Genomic DNA, 26,362 nt, shown 5'->3' with positions numbered 1-26,362 from the left:
GCCTCTATTGCATGTCCACAGACACATTAGCTTTTAATCAAAGCTTTATGACAGGAAATCTTCCTGGCAGCTGTACTAATAGTCTACATCCATTCACGTCAACCTGATACTTTTGTTTTTATAGAAATATATTGAAGAAAAGCCAAACAGAAAACATAGTGCTGAGTACATCCACCTCTGAAGTGGTAGTTGGGATGGGCCAAGAGACAAGTAATCGTTTTGATGGGTGGGGAGCGAAAGTCAAAACTGACTGATTTTTCCCTTTTCTTGCCTTGAAAGGAGGGAAGATAAAGAAAATTCAGCTACCCCTGAGAATAGTAAAGGAGCAGGTGTTTACCAGATCCTTGCTGTTCTCTTTCCCTATTCACAAATTCCACCTGAGATCCAAAACTTTTCCTTAACACTTCAGAAGGTGAACCTCCATTGAAGGTGGATTTGCCAGAAAGTCCTTGAATTTACCAGGCATATCATCTATGCTTCACAGCTTACATCTCCCCCAAGCAGTTGTTGCAATTGACATGCTTCCACCCAGGTTCAGTTATGCAGAACATTCGTTCTGATGAGGAAGTGATTTTTAAAGCTGTAAGCAGCTTGCATAAACACAAACATGCATAAGCACAAAGACAGACTGCCAGACACTGAGATCTGCCAGACACAGAATGGAGTCACATTTACTCAGCATTTCCATGGTATCAAGCAGTACGATCTTGAAATCAGATAGCCTGTAACTGAATGAAAGTAGTCATGTTTGTTCCATTAAATAGTCTTCAGTCCTACTGAAATTAAGAATTGGTCCATAAACTGACTATTTAGGTTACTATTAGACTATATGGGACTAAAACCTTTATTCTGAAATTCATGCAGAGCCAGCAGCAGGGTTCCATACGCATGCATTTGTCTGCTCACTGACAACTCTCTGTAAGAGCAGGGCTTATTCTTCAGAGCTGCCTAAAAAAAACAACAATAAAACCAACCAACCAACCAAAAAAATTACCAACAACACAAAAAATCCACAAAAAAAACCCACTTCCTTTTTATAGAAAAAAAAATGACACATTTCTAGTCCCTTGTTTGCTTAGAAGGCAGCTTTAGAGAAAACTCCACAAACCACTCTTACTGCTACACCTACCACTACATAGAGATTAAATAGTGACAGTAGGCAGAGGTAGATAGCTGTTTTTCAGGGGGAATGGGAGGAAAGTGGGAAAATAAATTCAAAACCCTGGGTTATTTGGAGATCTTAGGTCCAAATGTTAGGAATCTGACACTCTAAACCTTTTATCTTTTAAAAAAAAAGTAAACCCCACATTAACATACAGTCAGTGTGTAAAACAGCACTGAAAATATTTAAATTTTGGCAGCCTTTCCAGCACTCTCTTGTATTACTGTATCAAGTAAATCTTCCTGACAGCAAAGTTCAAAGCCTGATTCTCATTTGTGTTCATGTCCATCCTTACAGGTCCCACAGGCAGAGCTACAGGAGTAAGGAATTTCACCTAAGGAAAGAAGAAACATTGTGGCAAAATCATTCTGTGACCAGTTCTCACCTGGAGAAATCTGTGACTCTTAATACTGACAATAAGATATGTTTTACCTCAAGGTAACTTAACACTGGAAGTATACTTACAAATCCCAAAATAAATTTAAAAAATAAAAATAAAAAAAGAAAAATCCCACAAAATCATTACTGTTGTCCCATTTAACATCCAGTAAAACTGCCTGGTGTTCGTCAAGATAATTTGTACCCATTGGCTACTTCAAAGTAAAATATATATGTGCATATATATATTTTATATATATAAAACCATTATTTTAAAGTAGGAACTATAGTTTTGCCAAGAACAGAGCAGCTGCTGCACTCCTTGCACCCACCTATAGAATTTTTCTAATTGCTGCCTAGTGAGAACGTTGCATTTCAGAATGGGACACACTGGCAGACTGTTACAGGAAAGGTATTATCTATTAAACCACAACTATATCCCATGGGGGAAGGAAGAGGCTATCAAATTTTTGAGTACTTGGATCCCTCTTCAAGTACTGTATTTAAAATAATATTCTGCGGAGACTTTCTTTTGCCCTGGGTAGAAGCCAGTATTTTAAAGCCATGCCTACAGTTACAGTTCGTCAGTGAGCTAAAGCACAAGTAGTACCAGCAGCAATAATCTCTGAAAAGAACAGATGTCTCTTGTAGTTATTGTAATGCTAACAAGGATCAGCATCATGCTTAGGTGCATAGGTTTAACTCTGTTGTGCAAGTCAATAAAATAATACTTCCTTCTTTTAAGCTTAAGCGGTACTATACTATTTCTTCTTGTTTTTTTCACTGTTCAATTCACTGTTCACTCCAGGTGAGAGGAGTTTCAGCTGACTTGCAAGACAACTGCACATAAAATATAGCTCAAAAAAGAAACGTTTTTTGTTTAAGGAGCAGATACTACCTGAAAAGTAGGTTCCACTGCAAAATACACAGAAAGACAGACACATCCCACCACCACCCATACTATAGTTCGTAGTGCTGTATATATCATCAGCAATGAGTAACTTTCCACTGTCAACTGGATTATGTTGGAATCCAAATGAAAACCAGGAAGAAATTATTAAAAAAAAAAAAAAACCAAAATTAAATCTTTTCATAAGACCAGCAGTGAGTTTTCCACTGTGGCGACAAATTTGGGGAGCAGGATTTTACTCACTATATCATCATATTTTCAGCACAGCAGACAATAAATCTTCAGCTTGTACGTTCCCTACTGCATTTTGTTTAAGTTAGAAAAACAGAAAACAGACTTAACAAAGTTATTTTTCATTTGTTTTAAGGGAACTTTTGGCTCTTCTGGCCTCAGGAATGTACTACCCAAGACAATTCAGATTCATAGGAAAGAGATGATGCCGACACATATGTTTACTATAGATAAAGAACAAAATCACTGAGGAAAGAAAATGAAAGCAGTATTTTCTTTCATATTACACCTACTTTCAAAAGCAATGTATCACTGTAACTGAGCTCCAGCTTGAGCTACAAATACTGCTTTATTTTTCACAAGAATTTTCAAGTTGAACCCAGTGGACTGAAATGCTAGATTTGTCCTTTCTTCTCTTACTACCATTTCTGTCACTCTTGCCAGCTCTGCGGTTGCCCACCTCATATTCCATTAAAAAAGAAGTTTAAAACTGCAGACTCCAAAACAGCAATTCCCTCCTGCTGCCACTCCTCCTCTTTCCCACAAAGAAATCTACTTTTCTGAGCAATACTGAAAGGAGGCAATGTGCCAGAGCATAACTGAGCCTCCTGTCAGGCTTCTGAGTCCTCTCACCAAACTTAGGTCACAGAAATCTATTCATAACCTTATAAACAGCTTTGCTCTCCTGGGGAAAAAAAAAAAAAAAAATGAAAGGAGTTTTCTTCAGGGTTTTCCCAGTTTTATCATCTTTAGCAGAGCAGAAAAAAGAAAAAAAAAAAAAAAAAGACACATCCTAGGTTGCAGCACCTCAAGAGCAACAGATATCCCTTGAATCCTGAGCTCGCTAATACACTTCACACCAATCACGCACCATCGAGGTCAACAGCCTGCCCAGGGCTCCCCTGCACCACTGCTGCGGGAAAAAGTAAAGGGAGGAAGGGAAGAAAGACAGGCAGAAAGGGGAGGGGGGGAGGGGAAGAGAAAAGGGAGAAGGAAAGGAAGGAGAGGGATGAGAGAGTAAAGAAAAGAAAACAAAAGAAAGATGAGAAGTAAAAAAACAAAGGCGAGGAGAGGGAAAATTAAAAAAAAAAAAAAAAGGAAAGGGAACAAAAAAAGGAAAACGGAGAAGAGGGGAAAGAAATGGAAAAGAAACGGAAGAGGAGGAGAGGGAGGAAAAAGGGGAGACAAGGAATGGGGTAGAGGGAAGACGGGAAATAAACAGAGAAAGAGGGAGGGAAAAGTAAGAGGGGAAAGGAAGAAAGAAGGAACGGAGAGAAAGAGCGGAAGAAAGTAAAGAGGAGCAGAAACAAGCGGAGAGGCTCAGCAGCTGCGCCTCAACAGCCCCCCCGTGCAACACCTGCCCCGCCACCCCACCGCTCTCGAAGGAGCGTTCCGCAGGGCACGGAGCTCTTCCCCCGGGAACAGCGATGGCCACAGCCGGGCCCGAGTCCTCCCCCGCTCCCGGCCCTTCCGCAGCACCCACCTGCGGGGCCGGGCCCGCTCTGTGGCTGCTCGAGTGTCCTGTTGCGTTGCGCTGTGCCGTGCGCCGGGGGCAGGCAGGGCACTCCCGCAACGCGGATCTGCAAGTCCCCCTGCTCAGACTGGCGCTGAGCTCTCGATCCGGCTCTCACCTCCTCCAGCAACGCCCACCAGCCCGGCCCAGCCCTCCCCTGCCTCACCTCACTGCCGCCAGCCGGCCCCTCTCCCTGCGGCGGTGCCGGGCTGCCACCACCCACTTTGGCAGCTGCTCTCGTTTAAACTTTTAAAAAAATTACTATTACTTTCTTAAAGCTTCCACGGTAGCGCCGGCGATGGTGAAAACCTCCTAGGAAAGAGCGGGGGCAGCTCCTCTGCGGCTCATGGCAACTAAAAGCTTTCTCACGGCTGCCCAGGTCGTCCCGGCCCGTCAGGAGGAGGCAGCAGCATCCTCAGGGCATGGTCCAAACTACTGATGAGCTCACCGTGCGGTGTGCCTCCCCGGGGGTCGGGGAGAGCGGAGAACGGGCTCGGTTTGGTTGTGGCAGCCGCGCGTTTGTGGGCGGGCACCCGGCGGGGCCGGACCTCCCTCAGACGGTGGTTTGCAACCTCCCCACGGCACCGCCGGGCCGACAGAAACTCGGCTTCTGCAGACAGATGTATTTGAAATGGGTCAGTGGGTGGAAAAACTGAGCGGCGGTAAAGCGGGGTGGGGAGGGAACAGACCTGGCTGCGAACCCGGGTACGCAACTCGGAGCGCTGTAAAGAAAAGCTTGTCTAGCGATTCGGAGAAAACTCCAGGAACAAACTTGCCAACAAAGTTTTTAAGTTGACAAGCAGGTATTCTTTATTGCGGCCCCGGGAGACACGGGGGATAGCTTCTCCTAACGTGTGTCCCCGTATTGCTACACAAGCCGTCCTTATATAGTCCCTGGGCATACATACATATTCATGAGGCTACATATGGATCACATTATTTTCCAGAAAGTTCCCCACATGCTTACAAAAATGTGGTGGTGGTCTCTGAGGGGCGTTTACTTCTTCCAGCAATCTTCATCACTTCTGGCAGCCTTTGAAGCACACAGTAGATGCTTATACCAGCTTAATTGGTTCGTTAAAGCCACAGACATAACAATCCTCCTATCCTACTTATCAGTTAGTTTAACTGCAGCCCATCCTGGACACTTCCTATGCCCAGATACTCCTTATTCTTGTGTCCTGTTCTTCTAGCCTGTTTTTCTTTCATTCCTTTTGTACTAAGGTCATAGGGCCTAAAACTACATCAACTACAATGGTTTATCTTGTACAAGAATTCTCAGTATGTTATCTAGCTGTACTCTACTTTTTTTTTTTTTCTGTGCATCATGCACCTCAGTAATTTTCTATTGCTACTGTTGCAAAGCCACCAAACTTAACACTACTTAAAACTGATTCTAATGTTTTATATATTCTATTTTGTAATTTTGTGCCCCCACTTGTCTCACTAGGCAGAGTCTGAGGAAGATCTGAATTTGTCCCATCAAATGTCTGCTTGACGATAAACATACTTGGTAGGGTTTGGAGAGCTGTGAAACATGAAGGTGGAGCTCAGGGGAATGCAGATTCTTAATATGTCATCAGAGTACTTAAAAGTAAGTCAGAAATTCCAAGGAAACTGGAAGTTCAAAGAAAGCATCTTCCTCATTAGAAACATCCAAGTGCTGCAGCCTGCAGCAGCTTCAACAGAGCTCGCAGCATAAATTCCTCACGAATCCCTGCAAATCAACGTTATCTGGAGTGCACTACGGTTTGGCAGATCAAGGCATGCCTGAAGGACCCTGCTGTCCTTTCCTCATTCCAGTTGTGAGCTCCCACTGGAGTTTTATGCATCTGCACAGTAAAGCTGGATCAACGGGCTGAAAGCTCAGAAGAAATTTAGATCTGGTTTCAAGGCTGTTAGTGGGGGGCACTGCCAATAGAAGGGAGAATTGCCTCTGCGTGTCAGCACTTGGATCGAACAGGTTAGTTTGGGAATGGATGGGGAGACCTCAAATCCGCATTGTCATTTTATCAAGAAGGTTTTCATTGTAGATGAATCTTATCAGTAGGTAGAGAAGTAGCTTTTTACTACATGCTAAAGGGTGGGGAGAAAAGAGGGGTCTTGCTAGTGTGTCTGTTATTTATAGGGCTAAACCATAGCATGGACCACTGTACTGAAAAGTCTTTTCCTCTGTTAAACCCTGTAGAGGCTGGTAACGTAAGTTTCCAACAGGAGCGAGAAATTTGGGAATGGGGAGCAGGATTTCCCATTTGTTTTTCCGAGTTGCAGCCAATGACTGTGTTGTGTTGGTCTTGCATGTAAATTAGAACTAAGTCACAGGTAGCATGGATTTAAGTGTTTGTTGTCTTGCTAAACCATCTGCAAAGCATCACAGTATTGACATTGCAGTATGAGAAGTAGTAACAGTAGAGCTGAACACCAAGTGCTCTTTAAAGAGAATTGGGTAAGCTGTGGGAACAGATGTTTTCTTTCACTGTTTTTCATTCCCCCCTGCCTTAATTACTTACACAGCTACAGATGCAAAGAAGTGTGTTGGATCAAAACAAGCAAAGCACCAGAGTTTTGATGTGTATTGCTGCAGTAACAGAAAGTATGTTCTAACAACAACTTCCCATGGAGAGGAAAATTAGAGAAAAAAAAAAAAAAAGGGAAAAAACATTAAAGTCATTACTGAAAGTAGTTGTTTTGGGTAGATAGCTGAAGTTCAGAAGTCTGTTATTCTCTCTTTTGAACAGGTAGAAAGCTAAGTTCTTTGTAGACTGATGAGAGAGGTCGTGATCTTTGGCTGATCATGCTGGCAAAGACACATCATTTGTTTTTGCAGCTTTGTGACATTTCAAGGACTGTGTTTGGGTTATGGTTCCTTTCATGGATTTTAGTCAACTGATCCTGCAAGAAAATGGATTAAATGGGTTTGCACCTGGGTTTTGCTCTTCTAACCTTGAGGCTGGAATATGAAGACACCAGGGTCCACAGGCTGCCCTTCCTGCTATGTGATAGACTGACCAGAGATACGACTGTATGGCAACTCTGAAACAAAGTAAAGTAAAAAAGAAAAAAGAGATGTCAAGAATTTTGGAAGTACTAATACAGGAATTAAATAAATGGGAGAAGTAGAACTTGGAGACAAAATACAGACAAAAGTGAACAAAAACCAAGTCACAAATATGAGAAATTAAAATTGCGTAATTAATTTTGTTGTAAATCTTGACTGGTTTGCATGAAATTTGTACATGAATATTTGATAGTTGTGGTAAGACCAACAATCCAGTGAGAACAAGGTATAGAGAAAACATAACTGAGAAAGTTTCTAGAACAGTTTTCTGCACATAGCTAAACATACATAGTTAAGGTGCAGGAGAACTAAATTACATTTACAGCTTAAATACATTTCCACTAGGAGGACATCTGTCTCACAGGTGTGCTTACTCTAAATTGATAGTAGTATCTCTTTTGTCATTTGACAGCTGCCTCCAGGCTTTTAGGCTATTTCTGGGAGAACATAAAGAATACAAACATTATAAAAGACCTTCATACTTTCATGCTCTGACAAACGTTTAAGCTGCAAAGAAGTTTTTAAACCTAATGCTTACTGATCATTCTTCTATATCTTCTCAGTTTTACTGGTTTAAGGCAGTAAAAGTTTCTTTTTTATGAAAACCCAGATAGTGATTTAGCATATTGTAATGTTAATAGCTTCTCTGCTAAACTTTTCAAAAGATCACTTGTCTGGGGTTTTGTGTCTGATAAGTGTATTCTCAATATTTGTTTCTTGAGATAGTTCAGATCTAGCATTGGGAAGATGCTACATGCTAATACCTAACCTGAGGTAAACAAAGAATCCTAATCAGACCTTGAATTCTGCTAGCGCTTGAAGTTTTCTTAATATGGAGACTGTGCCTTTTCTACATTATCCTTCTCCAAGGAAAGAGTTGCTACAATACAGAAATTTGTATTATCTTTTCTGTAAACATCTCTAGTAACATTACCATTTGTCGTAAAATTTATGAAACTCAATGTTCTTGTGCAGATTCCCCATCGCTTGCTTTCTGCCTGAGTAGGGAAAAAATAATTCTAACCTTCAATTTGCAGATGAACTCTTGAAAGCTGAGCCTTGGCATAAATCAGAGGGGGAGTGTCAGAAATGCAAACACTGTGTGTGGAAAGAAAAACAGGCCTGAAGAAGATGACCACAGCTTCAAAAACCGCTTTAGCGCAAAATGCTTTCTGACAGAAGGAAGATACTTCACTCTAAGAAAATATATCTGAAGCACACTATAGCATACTTCTTTTTGGAACAAAGTATCTTCTAATATGGGTGAGTATTCATTTGTGGAGATGAACATGGCTTATGCCATGGCTCTTCTCAATGGCTAACAATGATAAGACAAGGGGTAATGGGTATAAACTGGAACACAAGAGGTTCCACTTAAACTTGAGAAGAAACTTCTTCTCAGTGAGGGTGACAGAACATTGGAACAGGCTGCCCAGGGAGGTTGTGGAGTCTCCTTCTCTGGAGACATTCAAAACCCGCCTGGACGCATTCCTGTGTAACCTTATCTAGGTGTTCCTGCTCTGGCAGGGGGATTGGACTAGATGATCTTTTGAGGTCCCTTCCAATCTCTAACATACTGTGATACTGTGATACTGTGATACTGTGTCCAGCATGAGGCATCCCCCTGTCCTCTTCTTGCAGAGGCAGGTGTGTGTGTCACTTCCCCCCTTCTCCCCTGCCCTTAACCATAAGAAGAATCAGTCAAGTTCCTCCTAACACACTAACCAATGAGACAAACTTCAAACTTTAAATCTTTTCCAAATTTTATCTATGGAAAGTATTAATTGTCTTAGACAGTCTCCTCTTCCAAAGTAAAAATAGAGCAATACCATTATTATGTATATAAATATAAACACATGTATACCTGCAAACATAGATGAGTATGTATACACAAGGAATCCTGGACTAATGTTTGGGTTGGTTTCACTTCTCCTCTACACTTCTGAAACATTTCATGAATTTCAGAGCCTGGTCTCACAGTTGCTTTAAGTGTAGGCTTCTGGCAGGATTGCAGGCTCTGTATCTGCAATGCTCTGCTCAAGCCCTTCTTTTGACTTTCCATCATCTATTGACTATTTCATAGCCCAGCTTTTCCACTTAAGTTTGTTTCATTTCTCCTTCCTCCCTTTGTTGAACATAGTCTGTTGTTACAGCTGTGTGGTAGGTTGACCCCGGCTGGACGCCAAGTGCCCACCAAAGCTTCCCTCCTCAACTGGACAGTGGAGAGGAAAAAAGTAACAAAAAGCTAAGGTCAGGGAGAGATCATTCACCAATTGTCATCACAGGCAAAACAAACTGACTCAGGAAATTAGTTTAATTTATTACCAGTCAAATCAGAGTAGGCTAATGAGAAATAAAACCTTCCCCCAACCCATCCCTTCTTCCCAGGCTCTACTTTACTGCTGATTTTCTCTACCTCCTCTCCCCAGCAGGGCAAGGGGACAGGGAATGGGAGTTGCAGTCAGTTCGTCACATTTCTGCTGTTCATTCCTCCTCAGGGGGAACTCCTCACACTCTTCCCCTGCTCCAGGCAGCGTTCCTCATCGGATCACAAGTCCTGTCAGCAAACCTCCTCCAGTGTTGGCTCTTCTCCCTGTGGGTCCACAGGTCCTGCCAGGAGCCTGCTCCAGCAGTCCATGGGGTCACAGCATCCTTAAGGAGTCTCGCTGCTCCAGTGTGAGGTCCTCCATGGGCTGCAGATGAGTATCTGCCCCGTGGACCTCCAAGGGTTGCAGGGGCACAGTCTGCCTCACCATGGGCTTCACTACAGGTTTAACCATAGGTTGCAGGGAAATCTCTGTTCCTGTGCATGGAGCACCTCCTCCCCTTCCTTTTTCACTGACCTTGGTGTCTGCAGAGCTGTTTCTGTCACACATTCTTACTCCTCTCTCTCCCACTGCAACTGAGAGAGTTGCTGTTGTGCAGCAACATTTTCCCCTTGTTAAATATGCTATCTCAGAGCCACTACCATCATTGCTGGTACTCATGGGCTCAGCCTTGGCCAGCAGTGTGTCCATCTTGGAGCCATCTGGCATTGGCACTATTGCACATGGAGGAAGCTTCTGGCATTTCCTCACAAGAAGCCATCCCTGTAGCCCTGACTACCAAAATCTTGCCATGCAAACCCAATACAAGCTGTGAGGAATAATTCTACAAGAGTCTGCTTTATAGTCTGTAGCATTCATGTTTTGTTGGATAAACATCTATTTCCATTAGAAATGGTTAAACTCATGTGATCCTATGTCACATGAGCAGCACCTCTGATTTAGTTACAATATTTTTACAATTACAATATTTTGCTATTAACTGCCATTAGCTGCTTCAAAAACTGGTAGTCTGGTGCTTAGCATATTTGCATTTTGTTGGTATACTATATATAGCTAGTATGATTTCATGTTATATTGTCTGGTTTTGCTATGTGTAGATAAAGGTTAAAAAGAATTCAGTATCAACACTTTTTTCCCAGCATATCCAAACAAATTAATGCCATCTTAGGACCATGAACCTAAAGTTGCTTTAGATGTTACTTATACGTACAGGATTCATTTCTTGTCTTTACTTTGTTCCTTCTTTATCACATCAAGCTTTCAACATCTACTCGTTATTTCCTGACATTACATTCTTTTTGACATTTTGTCTGATTTCTGTAAAATGGGCAGTACTTTTGTTATTTCTGATTTTTTTTCCAGTTAGATTTTTGCTGTACATTATCTATTATTGTGGGTTCCTTTTTTATAGCAGGGTTGCTCTGTTAGCTGGGATCAGCTGAAATTTTTTCAAGCAGTAAGCTATTTTTAATGAAAATTTGCTCTGCTGGAAACAGAATGTCCTGCTCTATCCCTTTGGGCAGCCAGTCTCTCTGTACAACACCTCCGTAGAAGTACCCTATATGTAATTCCTGAGAAACTGCAGAAGTATGAGATCTGAACACATGCATTTGCCAGTGCACCCCTGGGAGTTCTTTTTTTTATGTCAGCTATGAATAAAATTTATAGACTGATATTTTCCATTGCTAGAGTAGATGCTCCATTCCTGAAGGGAATTGTAATCTGTGTATTTCCAAGTGTTGGGAATCGTCAGGATCAATTGCCTTGCTGAGCACTTGAAACTGCAGTACTTGAAGCCTTGCACCAGAAAAACTGTCCCAGGGTAAACTTTCGGATAAAACTAATATTGCAAGCACAAGAATAGCTGAAACCTTGAAACCTGCAGAAACAAGCAAAATTAAGATGATAAAGAAACAATTCTGAGAAAATGTGCTAACTTCAGAAGAAGGGCAGCCCAGAAACCCAGAAAAATAGTAAGAAATCAAGACACTGCTGACCAGAATTAAGTGATTGGACATGGGCATTGAGTAATGAGAGGTACATTCCAGGAAATCTGTCTGTAAGGATATAATTGGGATGCCTGGTCTGCAACAGGGTTCCTCCCTTGAGGCACCCAGCTTGAGCTGCTCTGCATGTTAGATAAATAAACCACTTATTTACCTAGCAGACTGACAACTTGTCTTCTTTGAGGAGGAACCTAGGGCCAGGCCCTGCTGAGGTGGCAATCACGTAATTCCTAACATGAACTAGGTGGTGGCTGCATAATTCCTGTAACACAAGATTGCCCTTAACTTGTATATTTAGTACACATGAATCTATTATAAGAATTGTCCCTTGGTGTATGATCTAATTATTGCCTGTTTGTGACTTTACTGTAAACTAGACCTCACATAATCATATGCACATTACCATAAACCACAACAGGTTTACTCATATTAGTGGGTACAACTGACTATTGAACAGTTCCTAGAACCAGTACTAGTGTACTGTAGGGTAAGAGTATACTTTCATTTTTATTAGGAATTTCATCTTTGTCTAGAGGCTTTTGCAGATGGCTTAAGCTCTTGGAAATGTACCAGTTTCATCAAAATGACGGATACCACTACAACATGCATTTTTTTGTACACTTTATACAGTTTTTACAGTACCCTTTCAAAACCCATCCAATCTTACACCCCCCCCCCCCCCCCCCCCCGACTTAGGTTTCCAAATCTGTCTTGTTTCTTTGTGTTCCCAAGAGTTAGTGGTTTGGTCATGTAGTCAATTATTGTTCTGCCTTGGAAGGTAAATGTGGGGTCCTAATTACAGCCTAGTCAATTTACATTCTGCAATTTGCCATTCCTTCTTTTTTTTTTTTATTCTAAGTTTAAATATGGGTTATATGTAAACATTTTGCTTAGGTTTGGGTCTCTCATGCCTGTCATGGATAGATGCTGATCAGGGGTTCCCTAACACCTTAGGACTGCTTATAAAACTGAGGTCTCTTATAAGAACTTCATAAGTTTCCTTTTCATAGCTGATCCCTTTTAACCTTCATACTTTCTAGGTCAAGAATACTTATCACCTTTCTAAGTACCTTTCTGATATTTTCCATTACTGGACTAGTGCTCCATTCCCTAAGGGAATCGTAATCTGTGTATTTCCAAGTGTTGACATAGTATGATAAACATATAGTTTCACTTCTGTATCAATTATTAAAGGAATCTCTAATATGCAGAACAAACCCACTTTCTTCTTGTGTTTCTTTTCAGCAGCGATGTTGAGCCTTCCTGAGGGACAAAATTCCTTCAGGATCTCTTTGCAATTTTTTCTATTGGTCTTTCTTTTCCTAAGCCCAGTCTTATCATGTGGTATTCACACCACCTGTCTTGGGTGTTTTGTGGCAGAGGTAAATATAAAAACAACCAACCAAAAAAGCAGGAAGCCATTTACATCTTGATGATGTAAAGTAAGAAGCTTGCAAGAAAGAAAGGGTTTCATTTCTTGCTCTCAGTAGTAAGTGGTCAAGAGCAGCTCTGTTCTCTTAAAAGGTTTTCAGTCCTCAGAAGAATGAAACACCACACCTTTTTCCCATTTTTCCTTGAGAGAATGCCAGAGTTATCTTACGCCACTCGTAATCTCTTGAAACGGTGAAACAACTCTATATAAGGAAGATATCTGTAAAAATAAATGCATAAATACACAAAGATACAAACAAGCCTGACTGATCTTGAACACAAGTTCAGATATTCGCACTCTAATGTAGAAAGTTTTGGTAGAGAAAACTATTATAAATAAATATTCTGACATTGTTTTTGTGTCCTGGCTTGCTGGCACATGCCTAAAAGTCATTTCAGTAGCTCTGCTAGGAAGTAGGATTGTTACCACGCTGGAATAAAACCACATTTCCTTCAAGATCCATACATGAAGGTTTCAACTGCAGCATCAGAAAGACTCATTGTCCTGCACAAAGGCTTTTTGGCTCAAATATCTTCATTTAATCCATCTATTTGACCTTCTATTTACTCTTAATGTTGTTTGATCTGTCAGTTGGCTGCTCTCTGTACCTTAGGATGGTGTTCACCAAAAAGGGTTTAAACCAGCACTGGAAATCAATGGACATAGTTTTAATTTACTGAGAAATCATCCAACAAGCTGAGACAGCACCTTCTTCCTCAAGTTGTCCAGAGTAAGGAACATGAAGATCATAAGCAAGTTTGATGCTAAAAATACTTATTCTAACAGCCAGCAATAAGCTGTAGCAATACAAATTGATACAGCAGAGGAAATCACTCAAGAAAATCACTGTTCTTTAAGTAATCTGAAGTGAAAAAGCTATTGTGTGAGAAAACCTATAGGCTGTTATTTTCTAGGACCAAGCCAGAAAAGGAATGAGAAATAAACAGAGGTTATCTCACTGTGAAAAACTGCACTTAAGCAAATACAAAGAAGCCTTTCTAATAATGCAGCTTGAAGCTGTGCAAAAATCAAGAAGAAAGAGTACCTGTATAGATTTTTCTATAGTTTCTGAATTAAATAAACAATGTAATTTTCCTCCTGTTTCTTCTCTCTGCTATACATGCATGACACTAGCTATATTGAAAGCAAAGTCAAGAAAAAAAAAAAATCTTCATTCCTACCACAGCAAATCTTTGCATTGCATATTCTGCTTGTGAAAAGGCACAAGATGAAGTGGTAGATGTTACCCATGTTCAGTTAATGTTGAATATACTGAGGCTCTGCTAATGAAGAAAGAGCACATTAGATAACCTTTAATGTATTAAACATGATTCTTCAGAAATTGGTTCAGGACTAAAGTTGATTGAATTAAAACCATTATATGTATATAATGCCAACTAAAGTACAGGATATAATCACCTTAACTTTTAAATTTCTGAATAACTGACTTTTTCACTAATTTAGAATTTACTATAATCCATATTACTGGCAAACATATACATGGACAACTAGCAAACACAGGTAAACTGATGGATTTCATTACACTGTGAAGAAGTAAAGTATAGACTAAAGGTTCTCTTGCAATTTATTTTTATTTAAGCCATTATAATTCAATTTATTTTAAAGAAATCTACTGAGTATTTAAACTGAGGTATCTGAAATCAGAATTTGGCTTGATGTTTAAGCAACTATTAGATCAAGTTGTTAAGGATATTAATTGGCCAGATTTTTTTTTAATTTTTTAATTATTTGAAGTTCTAATATTAACTGAGAGATGGTCATAAATGCTTTGAGATCCTTCAAGTGTTCTTGAGCAAGGAAGGCTGCTGTGAATCTGTGCTCACAATCTGACATATTTTGTGAATTTATCAAGAACTATAGACAGGGAACCTTTCTGATATGATATATTTAGCAAAAGTACCTGTCAGAAAGCAGAGGATAAATTTAAGTGATTCTCTAATTCAGTGATATTTTAAGTGCTGAAATGGAAGGGCCTTCAACAAATTCTCTTTGTTTAAATATAGTGTTGATATTCACTCAAAAACTAGCCAACTGGCATAAACAAGTTCATACCAACTTGGCAGTATTTTCGAGTACTCAGGTAAACAATTGTCTTTTGTTAGCCTTTTCTCTATTAATTCACTAATCTGTGCCCTTGGAAAAAGTCTATAAGAAAGCTACAATAAATGGAGATGGAGAAGTTGATGAAATTCCTACACAGAAAGGTCAGAACAACAGAGGTACTGATCTTCCTTGAACTTCCAGGTTCAGCTGTGCGCATTTTCCAACTGGCTGCAGTGAGACTGAATGGAAGATACCAAATGTTGTTCTCACTGAGAAAAACTTGCACAAGGGAGTGCTCACACTGAATTGGGTGAGGCCACAAACTGAGAGTATGAACCTTACGTATGCAAAGTCTCAGCTGAATGTGGCAATGAATAAGGTCATGGGCTTATGTATTACTGGAATGAAACTAGATACAGGGATACCAACCAGCCCATGAAAACAGATTTGTGCCTTATCTATGAGCAATGTCAGATTGTTTGCTTGTTTGCTTCTTTGATTCTAAATGTGACCTTTTAGAGAATTATAAGTTGCCTATTGAAGGGCTATGTGGAGAATGAGGTGCCAGGAACAGATCAGTGCAGTAAACCAAAAGGCTAAAAAAGGCTAGTAACTGCATTTGGTGCTGAATGTGTTTTTACATGGCTTCTTCGGAAAGATTTTTCAGAATATATTGAGTTTCTGAGGTAGCTGGTATTAGGTTCCTCCAAAAGGCAACAGGTTCAGAAACTTACATTCTACAGGTCTACTACAGAACTACAGTTAACAGGCCTACTCTAGACAGTAAAAATTTATTAGATGTTTAGCCTGAAAGCAAATATGTAGCTCAAAATAGATGTTTTAAAGATTCTTTTCCAGGGATTGATCTCAGCTTAAAAGAAGAAGTTTGCTCATATTTATTTTTACATTCTCTAACATCAGACAAAAGAGTTTGGATGCTTTTGTGCCACCTTCTTTCTTACCTCTACAGACAGTTAATGACTGTTCAAGTCACTTGTCTCGTGTGAGAAAACATCAATCTGAAAATTAAACAGACTATTTCTTCCCTTCTGCCAAAGAAGGAAGTGTAAGATTTCTTCAAACCACCCCCAAATATGATGCCCTTTTTCACACACAAGTAAATCTTTTGCAATACCTCAAAATATCTGTTCTGCATTAGCATGTTCTGATTGCCAAGTCCAAGAACAAAGTTGCCAAAATTCATGATGGCATGTACTAATCTCTGATTCATTTTTTAGGCAACAAAGGACTACATGAATTTCTTTATTAAACCTGATACTACACTGATGATGGCTGTGGAAAAAAAAAAAGAGTTTGTGGGGTTAATTAGTTCTGTAAGGTAAAATAGACTACAGACTCTTCTGCTCAACCTGTTTTGCAGCATAAATTACAGGTTTCCACTGTTATTTCTTTGCCAAGGTAAACAGCATGGGGCAAAAGAAGTAATCCAAGTGCAGGAAGTAGTGATATTAATAATGTAGAAAAACTGGTTAGAACATCTCCATATTAATATAGCATTGAGTTAGATGGGCTGTTTTGAACCTCTGCAGCTCAGGATACCCTTTAGAAAATAAGTGGAGGAAGAAACATTCTAAAATAATCCTGAAGGTTTTTTTGGTGGGTTTTGTTTGGCTGGGTTTTTTGGTTGGTTGTGGGTTGGTTTTTGGTTGGGGTTTTTTTGGGTGGAAAGGGTGGAGGAAAAAGTGATTTTTAATTACAAATCCCAATGAGCAAAACAGTCATTGTTTTAATTTCTGCTGGCTGCAGCTTAACTGAGAACTGAGAAAGAAGCATGCAGTGCTTCCACAATGTAATTAATTTAGCAACAAACATACCAGCTGTATTATTCAGACCACGCAAGCCTTGCTACTCTTAGGGCAAGACTAACTGACCCACAGCAGCTCTTGAAGAGCAGCTCTGTCAGACCTCACATATAGCATGTGAGTTAGCTTCCCATATTTAGTACCAGCAGTTAGTTTCCATCATCCACCAAGGAACTCACTGGAAACCAGCAGGTCTTATTTGGGGAAAAAGGCAGAGCAAGTGTCATGCAAGTGTCATCCTGTGAGACAAATTGGTGATGCAAAAGTGGATATCCCAGTTAGAAAAAGCTATTTAATACAAACTCCTAAGTAAGGATAGAACCAACCAGAGGCCATGCTTGAGTCAAAGAACACATTTTCTTCATTAGCAGGCCTATGTTTGGCATCTTCCACATTATCAGATCCCGCTCTTCGCCATATGCAGCACTGTCACATTTGCAATGGTATTAACACAACAGGTTGCATGCTGCTGAGTAAAAAGTAAAAAAAACTGGAGAAAAAGGAGAAAGAAAATATGGTGAAGTATTCTGCACTTGAAAGAAATTGAGAGGAGTTACATGAGGAAGTGAATTTGATTCAACAGTTCAACTCTAAGTACTGCAGTAGGGCTACTTTCTTCTTTAACATCTTACTGATGTGGGTGACTATTAAACAATGCACATCCTAAATGCACCATGGGTTGCAAAAAACAGAACAGGAAACACATGGGTAGAATGATAGTTATTTGCAGCAGCTGCGACCCGAAGAACGAGTCTTTTATTCTTTCATATTTGGTGTCTTTTTGCAATTAGATAGTGGATATTAGAATTGTGCTTGATTTGATATTGGGGTAGGATATTATTTGGGAAGAAGTAAACATGAAAAATAAAAGCCTTTTGCTTATTGTTTCTAAATATTGCTTCTAATGCAAATTTGCCTGTCTATGGAGGAAGAGCTAGCTTTGGAGTAAATGCAGCTTGATTTTGACCTTAATTTTTTCAATACATGCATGCTTAATAGAAAGCAGTTTTATGCTTGCTTTGGTTTGTTAGAGTGTTTGTGTTTATGGAATCAGTATTGCTGTCATCTGTGCTGTGTAATCACTGGAAGCAAGTAATTTTGAAGGAATTGCTTGAGGTAGGGTCACAATTTTTCCCTGGGATGTGTTGGATGTAGTTCTGATCAACCTGGTCTAGTGGAATTTGTCCCTGCCCATGGCAGGGGGTTGGAACTAGATGGTCTGTAAGGTCCTTCCAACCCAAACCATTCTATGATTCTATGATTCTGTTCCCCTCCTCTAGTCCCAAATAAATGAGACCAGAAACTGGTCTTACATTACCTGTAGGATTCTCCTTTGTATGTGTTTTTTGTATTCATAGCTTTGGTTTGACTCTTGTCAATGGGTAGGGCGGGAGCATTCCAGGTTTGCTGGCGAGACTAAGCAACTGCATAGTGAGGCAACTTTCAGGAGACTGATGCAGAGTAACCCTTGTGTCCTACAGCATGGATGGGTCAGACACAGGCTGCTTGTGGGAGTATTGGGGTTTTATGCACAGCAATTGGAAGGTAGCTCAAAAACCAAGTGTGGAAATTATGGCTAACACTTTCCTTTGTTCCCTTGCACTTGTGCAAGTGTTTCCCATGGTAAGAAAGCATGGGTTGGCATGGACAAGGGTCTCTTTGCAGTGTGTCATGGTTTAACCCCAGCTGGTAACTAAAAAAGCCATGCATACAAGCAAAGCAAAAAAAGGAATTCATTCACCATTTTGCATCACTAGGCAGGTGTGCGCATTTCCCATTTCCAGGAATCAGGGCTCCATCATGCATAACACTTACATGGGAAGACAAACACCATCACTCCACATGTTCCCCCTTTCTTCTTCTTCTCCCAGCTTTATATGCTGAGCAGGATGCCATATGGTCTGGGATATCCCTCTGCTTAGTTGGGGTTGGCTGTCCCAGCTGTGAAGCCAGTGAGAAGCAGAACTCTTGAGGCTGTGTAAGCAATGCTCAGCAGTAACTAAAACATCTCTGTATTATCAGCACTGTTTACACCACAAATCAAAAACATAGCCCATATCAGCTACTACAAAGTAAATTAACACTATCCCAAAAAAAACCAGCACACAGTGGCAAGCATGAGCAACGATTGGGGCTATTTCTTCAGTGGGCAGCAGAAAAAATGATTGCTAAATGAGAAAGTGATTACCTTATATAGATGGCAGTGCTTTCATAAATGTAGGCATGTGTTGCCTGTGCTTGGGACTCACATCAAATATTGTGATGGTAGGAGTATTACAAAGGTAGGAGTATTACAAACTCCAGGTTCTTCTTAACAATGAGAAGTTTTCACCAGAATCTTTCCTTTTTTTGCTCAGCCATTGCTTACTGTGTGAACAAGGCTGTAACAGCAAGCCTGGGGAAAGAAAGAAGGAAATGACATAAAATATAATAATTAACATTCAAGGACAAACATTGCAGCCATTTCTTTCATTACCTCCTCCCTGCAATGTCAGTCAGCAGGGCAATAATCTTCATCTTCTGCTCCGACATTACAGCATAGGTGAAAAAGCTTTCTCCCTTGTAGCTTGAAAATTAATGGAGCCTCTTCAGTTTTCCATAAAGAGAATAGAGGTGATAGCCTATGCAGGGTATTCCTGTACATAAAAAAGCAAATCTGCCACAGGGACAGTATATCTCATGTGGTTTTGAGAGGGTACTGTTCTTCCCAGCACTTTTAAATACCCTAAATACAAGCAAATACCATCAGTCTCTGGTCCAGCTTTTTATTCTTTATGTCATTGTGAAATCAGCTCTTGCAGTAAAGACAAACAGTTTTTACAAACTGGCTTGCTTTCTTTTATAAAGTGTTTCCAAACTTGCAAAGTATTGTAAGCATCAGGTATCATTCTTTTTATCTCCATTTTCATTTCCACCTAAGCTTATGCTAACAGGCTGTTCTCTCTGTGAGATTGCTCTTTTCTGTAAGCACCTTTTAGCACCTTTGCCTTCTATTCCTCACCATGAAAAGTAAGAATTTTAAGTTCTAGGTCAGAAAATGTTTTGGTATGTAATTTTTTGGTTTTGCCTTCCAACTCATCAGAAAGAGAAATTACACAGATTCACCAAAATCTGAAATGAAGTTATTTCTGTTTTTGTTACATTTAACGAACTGAAAAATCCATTGCTCATCCTAATGTTTGTAGATCTCAGCTCACTACCTCCTGTAACATAATATTACTGCTTATATTCCATTTCTGCGGGAATACTGATCAGAAATGGCTTGATACTAACCTTCAAGTTGCCTAACATCTGTTCATCTGTAAGGCATTGCACAACTCATGACAATACAGCAAACATTTCCTAACCTACTTCACTGAGATCCCCAGACTTGTTCTTCTACATTTTACTGTGGGATTAATGGTAGCAATCTGAGTTGACTGTTGAGACATACAAAGTATTTTGGAACATCGACTCTCAAACATATAAGAATCTTATTTAGTCATCTCCAAAGATGGAAGCTGCCTGAGATACCTTGCGCTGTACTACTTTTACTTGTGCTCCCAAAACCTTTGCCAGCAGGATTCTCCTGAAGATTGCACCAAACCCTTAATCAGGCTGTGTTGCATCATTTTGTAGCAGATTAGAAATCTAAATCAAAGGCTTTAATTGCTTTCATATGTGACAGACTGGTCACTAACATTTTGATCCGGGTCAGCTGTGGCTGGAAAAAGTATGCGAGATACACACCTGACATTCAGATGGCTATTGTTATGATTCAGCCTAATCAAGAATAGTTAGATCAGAGTTATTTAATCTGAGACACTTATTAAACTGGTCTTTTTTTTTTTTTTTTTTTTTTTTTTTTCTTAAATGAACAAATAAGGAGGGCTGTAAAATGCATTTAAAGGCTCTTTGAAATAAGAGGGAAAAAAGACTGGGTTCTTCAGTAGTTTTAAGCATCAGTCATTAAGTTTGTGCACATTGCACAATACAGTCCTGTGTAGAGACAAGCAAAAGCCAATAAGCTGGTTGAAAGTAGTGCTGTGCATTTTTCAATAAGCCGGTTCAGCTTCAGCATGGAGAAAAGGCACTAGAAAAAGAAATTGTGATTAATAAGCTCAGGGAATTTCTGAATATGCTGATAGAAGCTTTCAAAACTATCAAGCCCTATACCCTTATGTCATATTTCAACAATATCTAAAGTAATCAGACAAGCTTTGTCTCTCAGATGTACTTTAGTAACATACCAATGGTACTTGATAGAATTTTCTATAATAACCAGAACCTATTCAGTAGATAATATCAGCTATGCCTTACTATGCACACATCGATAGTACTTGTTGCTTCACTGTAATCTAACACAGTTTTGGTAGTCATCACATTAATATGCAGTTATTTCTTTTAGAAGAAAGTGGTCTTTTCAAATAGAACAAAACTTCAGACTGCTCAAAACCACCTTCTGTAGTTTGCTATTCCAGATTAAAATATGAAAGAAAAAAAAAAAAAAACCAACAACCTTTCACAGCAGGTATGTTTATTAGACATTCTTGCAAGTGTGTTTTGTATGTATCTTTGTACTCTGATTTCATCACCTGGCTTCAGGCCACTAAAAGTAAGGTGTACCAGAGTGTCCTTGGATTGAACCCTTGAAGCAATGAGTTTTGTCACACTGGGAATGGAAACTTCCAAGTTGCTGGTTAACAAGCTACTAGTTTTACTACACGACACTTTTTTCTCTGAGTGACTCCTGAATTTTTCACAAAGCTGGGTATTAACACAATTTCCACCTTGGACAGGTCAGCCCCAGAATATCTCAGTATCAAGCAATTTTTTTTTTTACATGGAAGACACAGGATATTTCTGCTGTTATTTTAAGCCTTTTCTAGGAATGCACCCTTTTGCAGTATGATGGCAGGAGACAGGGACTCTGGCATAGGATTGTGATGTTATACAAGTGTGTCAGGGACAACAGATAATGGTCTGTGATGAAACACAAAAAGATAGAAAAGTACTGTTTGTCCACTTTGGCTCCTCCCTGGAGAGTCCTGCTTTGGCTGCTCCCCGGAAAGTCCAGCTTTGGTTCCTCCTCAGAAAGTTCCTCTTTAGAACTTCCCGGAAAAGTCCTGACCGTTGGAAACCCTTCTAGATATTGCTGACCACTTCTTCTGATGTAGGCTGGCCTCATGTCAGAATGAGTGTGCATTTTTGTTAGTACAAAAGCCTGAGCCTCATGCGGTGCGGAGAGGCAGAACCTCATACCACCCAGGTCAATGTTTCCTCCACAGGGACGCCCACTAAGGTTGAGCCTGCCACCTCGCACTGCGGTGATGTTTCTCGGGGCTGGTTTCCTGATCATCATTACATGGTCTTTGGGGTTGGTAAGATAATCAAACATCAAAAGTATCCTTTAATATATCTGTTAGTATCTCTATATTTTCCTATATTAATAAACTAGTTGTGAGTTCTCTATTTGTGTCTCGTTTCTCTCATCCAGAATCCCTGAAATCTGGAACAACAAGTCATATGTTTCACTAACAAACAAGATGAACAGACTATGTTCTGCACTGCATTAAAGACTGGTTAGTATGATGAGTCCACAAAGCTTATATTCAATCAGGTAACCTGGCACAGGCCCTATAAACATGAGATAACACATGTTCTGTTTTCTTTATTCTGGTTTCTTTGACTGTATATATATATACTAGAAAAATATTGCAACACTTTTCACTTTTATCATAGCTGTAGATAAAGTAGCATAAACAGGGAACAGAAGTTTTCCCCTAGCTGAAATAGTGCCCGAGTTTCCTCAGTGCAGGTATCAACTATGAAACTGCTCTTCTCTTAGCTGGCAATGCTAGCAGACGTGTTTATCACTAAAATCTGAAGACACTTTTGGAAGAAACAGAAGAATACCATACCTGATATCAAGGACAGTTCAAGTTTTAGCTGGGATCACAGCAACCCATCATGATGACTGATAAAAATTAGAAACATTACAACTGTTCGACAGAATGAAATAGAAATCATAAGTTAGACCTTCATGAAATTACCTAACCATGTAGTGCTTAAAAAAAATACTTCCTTAACTTACTACTTCTCAAGGTCTTCAGTTACTAAGATTGTAAACCTTAAGCCCAAACCTACAGATGCTGAAAAAGAAGACACTACATGCCATCTTGTGGATATCACAAGAACATCAACATTGATGTTGAAAAGATGCAGTCTTTAAGAAAAAAAAAAAAAAAAAGGAGGGGGGGGAAGAACAAAAATATCTCCTTAAATACGAATTATAACCTAATGCATAATTCATTACTATCAGGAAGAAACATATTCTGGAAAATATAATTTGTTTTGTTTCTTGCTCTTCAGGAGAAATAAACTAACAATTCTGAGGGCCATGGGGGTTACACTGTCAACTGTTACTGCTCTGTCAGTTAAGTAACTGTGTAACAACTTTGGGACTTGGACTTCATCCTCAAAACGTGTCCATTAGGAAGCAGCACTGAAAAACACATTGTAACATTATACTCTGTTGGTCATGCTCAGAGACAGCAGAATGGAATATATGCGGTAGCAGCACAGTCAGGACATCTTTCTCTTTCGCTTTTCCTTCTTACATATTGTCCTGGTTTAGCAGTAGCAGTCATTTTTTCTGCTGGTGCAGCACTGTGGTTTTGACTTTCGGCCTGGGAAAAATATTGATAAAGCCGATGTTTTCAGTTGCTGGTCAGAGTGTTTACCCTGACCAAGGACTTTGTGAGTCTCATGCGCTGCCAGGGAGGAGGAGAAGCCGGGAGGAAGCAGGGACAGGACACCTGACCCAAACTAACCAAAGAGGTATTCCATACCGCAGCACGTCATGCCCAGGATGTAGAACTGAGAGTTCCCAGAAGGGCTGGAGCACTGCAGGGTGGGGGTGAGGTACCGGTTGGTGAGCGGTTGTATTCTCTTCCTTGTTATTTCCTTTATCATTATTATTATTGGTGGTAGCAGTAGTGGTTTGTGTTATACCTTAGTTATTAAACTGTTCTTATCTCAACCCGTGGGAGTTGCATTCTTTTGATTCTCCTCCCCGTCCCTCCAGAAGCGGAGGGAAGAAAGGTGGGGGGGGAAGTGGACTGCGTGGTTCTGATTTACGGCCTGGGCTTAAACCACGACAGTTCTTTTTGGCGCCCAACGTGGGGCTTGAAGGGTTGAGATAACGGCAGAACTGACTGAGGCACAATGCTGATTTATTGGCTCTCAAAGTTGTTCTTTTTGATATCACAGTTCCTGTATGTCATAGCTTACTTAGAGCCGGTATTTGCTGTGTTAGTGTTTATCAAGTGTGGGCCTTGGGCTAAGGTTCTTGTTTCATTGTACTTTATGGTAATGGCTTGTAATACGGGCGGGCTCCGGCAGCAGGGCGAGATGGACGTGGCCGTGGACTTGTACCTGCCCGTCCCGCTGCTCTCCACTGTCCTGGCCCTCGTCCTCTCCCCCGTCTTTGTGAGGCTGCGGGGAGCTGAGGGGGAGCGGCCCCGGGAGCCGGCGGTGGCCGAAGCGGCCCGGGAGAGAGGCCCCGGGGACCAAGCGGCGGCGGGAGCGGGGCCGGAGGCCGGGCAGGAGGCGGCTGCCGAGGAGGGGAAGGAGGCAGCTGCCGAGCAGCGGGAGGAGGCGGCGGAGGAGCCGAGCCCCACAGCCGAGCCCAGCCCCGCGGCGGCCGAGAGCATCCCCCAGCAGCCGTCCGCCGAGCCCCGTGAGCCCGAGCCGCAGGAGGATGCAGGAGACCCCGCAGCATTTCCCAGCAAGGCAGAGGAGGAAGATCTGGACTCGGAAAAAGAGAAGCTGGCGGTGAGAGAGCCTTCAAGCACAGGAGCTACAGCCCCAGTGACAAGCACAGCAGCAGCATTTGAGAGTTCTGAAGGTTTTGAATGGCCTTTGGGTACCCTTGGGACCTGCCTGCTGATTGTGATGGGGATCACCGTGTTGGCACACACACAGAGTGTGTTCTACCCACGGCCATTTTGTCTGATCCCGAGAGTTAAGCAGAGTCAGGTTTGGGTCTTGTCTGGGTTTAGACAATACAGGGGGACCGAGAGGTTTTCCCCAAGGCTGGACAGCCATGAGTGTCACGGTGTGTGGGACAGTATGGGCGAGTATCTAATCCACTGGGCCCCTCCAGTGCTTTGGAAGCGTCGGAGATGGAAGGCAGCTGTGTGTAGTCCTCAACGACAAGTTGCAGAAACTGCTGCAGGGGAGGGTGAATTATTTTGAGCCTGATGGGCCCATGACACTTCAGGCCATCAGGGCAGAGATGCAACATAGAGATGGACTCATGATCGAGGGGTGGACTTTGCAATGGGCCTCTCCTGCTCTGAAAGACTGTTACAAGTGATGGTATATTGAAAATGTGGGATCTGAGCATGACGTGAATGGTATGGAATAAGGGGTGGATACTGTCCTGGTTTAGCAGTAGCAGTCATTTTTTCTGCTGGTGCAGCACTGTGGTTTTGACTTTCGGCCTGGGAAAAATATTGATAAAGCCGATGTTTTCAGTTGCTGGTCAGAATGTTTACCCTGACCAAGGACTTTGTGAGTCTCATGCGCTGCCAGGGAGGAGGAGAAGCCGGGAGGAAGCAGGGACAGGACACCTGACCCAAACTAACCAAAGAGGTATTCCATACCGCAGCACGTCATGCCCAGGATGTAGAACTGAGAGTTCCCAGAAGGGCTGGAGCACTGCAGGGTGGGGGTGAGGTACCGGTTGGTGAGCGGTTGTATTCTCTTCCTTGTTATTTCCTTTATCATTGTTACTATTGGTGGTAGCAGTAGTGATTTGTGTTATACCTTAGTTATTAAACTGTTCTTATCTCAACCCGTGGGAGTTGCATTCTTTTGATTCTCCTCCCCGTCCCTCCAGAAGCGGAGGGAAGAAAGGTGGGGGGGGGAAGTAGACTGCGTGGTTCTGATTTACGGCCTGGGCTTAAACCACGACAACTACTACCAACACTTTGCTGCTCAGCTTCAGCTACACATATGATTCCGTAAGTCAGTCAAAGCTGCTGAAGCAATGAATTTAAAGGTTAGCATAAAAAGGGTGGTGGGGTACTGGGCTAAGAGATAAAAATTAAAAAGAGGAGGGTAAATTTGAGGCAGAATCCCTTTTAAAAATAATTTTTGCCTTCCTGTATAAAATAATTTGTGTTCACAGCTTCCATGAACTGGTAGCATTCAGTGTTTTATAATATGACATCTAAGTCAGGTCCTCAGGAGAGTTCCAATTTTTAGAAGTTATTTACTTGAAATGCAATTAAATATAAACACAAGTTATTGGTGTTTACGCAGCTCTTCCTCCAAAAAAGAAAAAAAAAACTAACACAGTTGGAAGTTCCGAAATATTTTTTTTAAGCTTATATCAAAACAGTAAAATTAGCAGCTCTGCTTTGCTAGAAAGAGGGGGAATAACTGGAAATTCACCTCAAGGACTTTGGTGG

Source organism: Psittacula echo (assembly GCF_963264785.1).
Source record: "Psittacula echo genome assembly, chromosome: Z".
In the NCBI taxonomy this organism is placed as follows: domain Eukaryota; kingdom Metazoa; phylum Chordata; class Aves; order Psittaciformes; family Psittacidae; genus Psittacula; species Psittacula echo.
The sequence above is the reverse complement of the archived record's forward strand: the minus strand, read 5'-3'. Positions refer to the sequence as shown.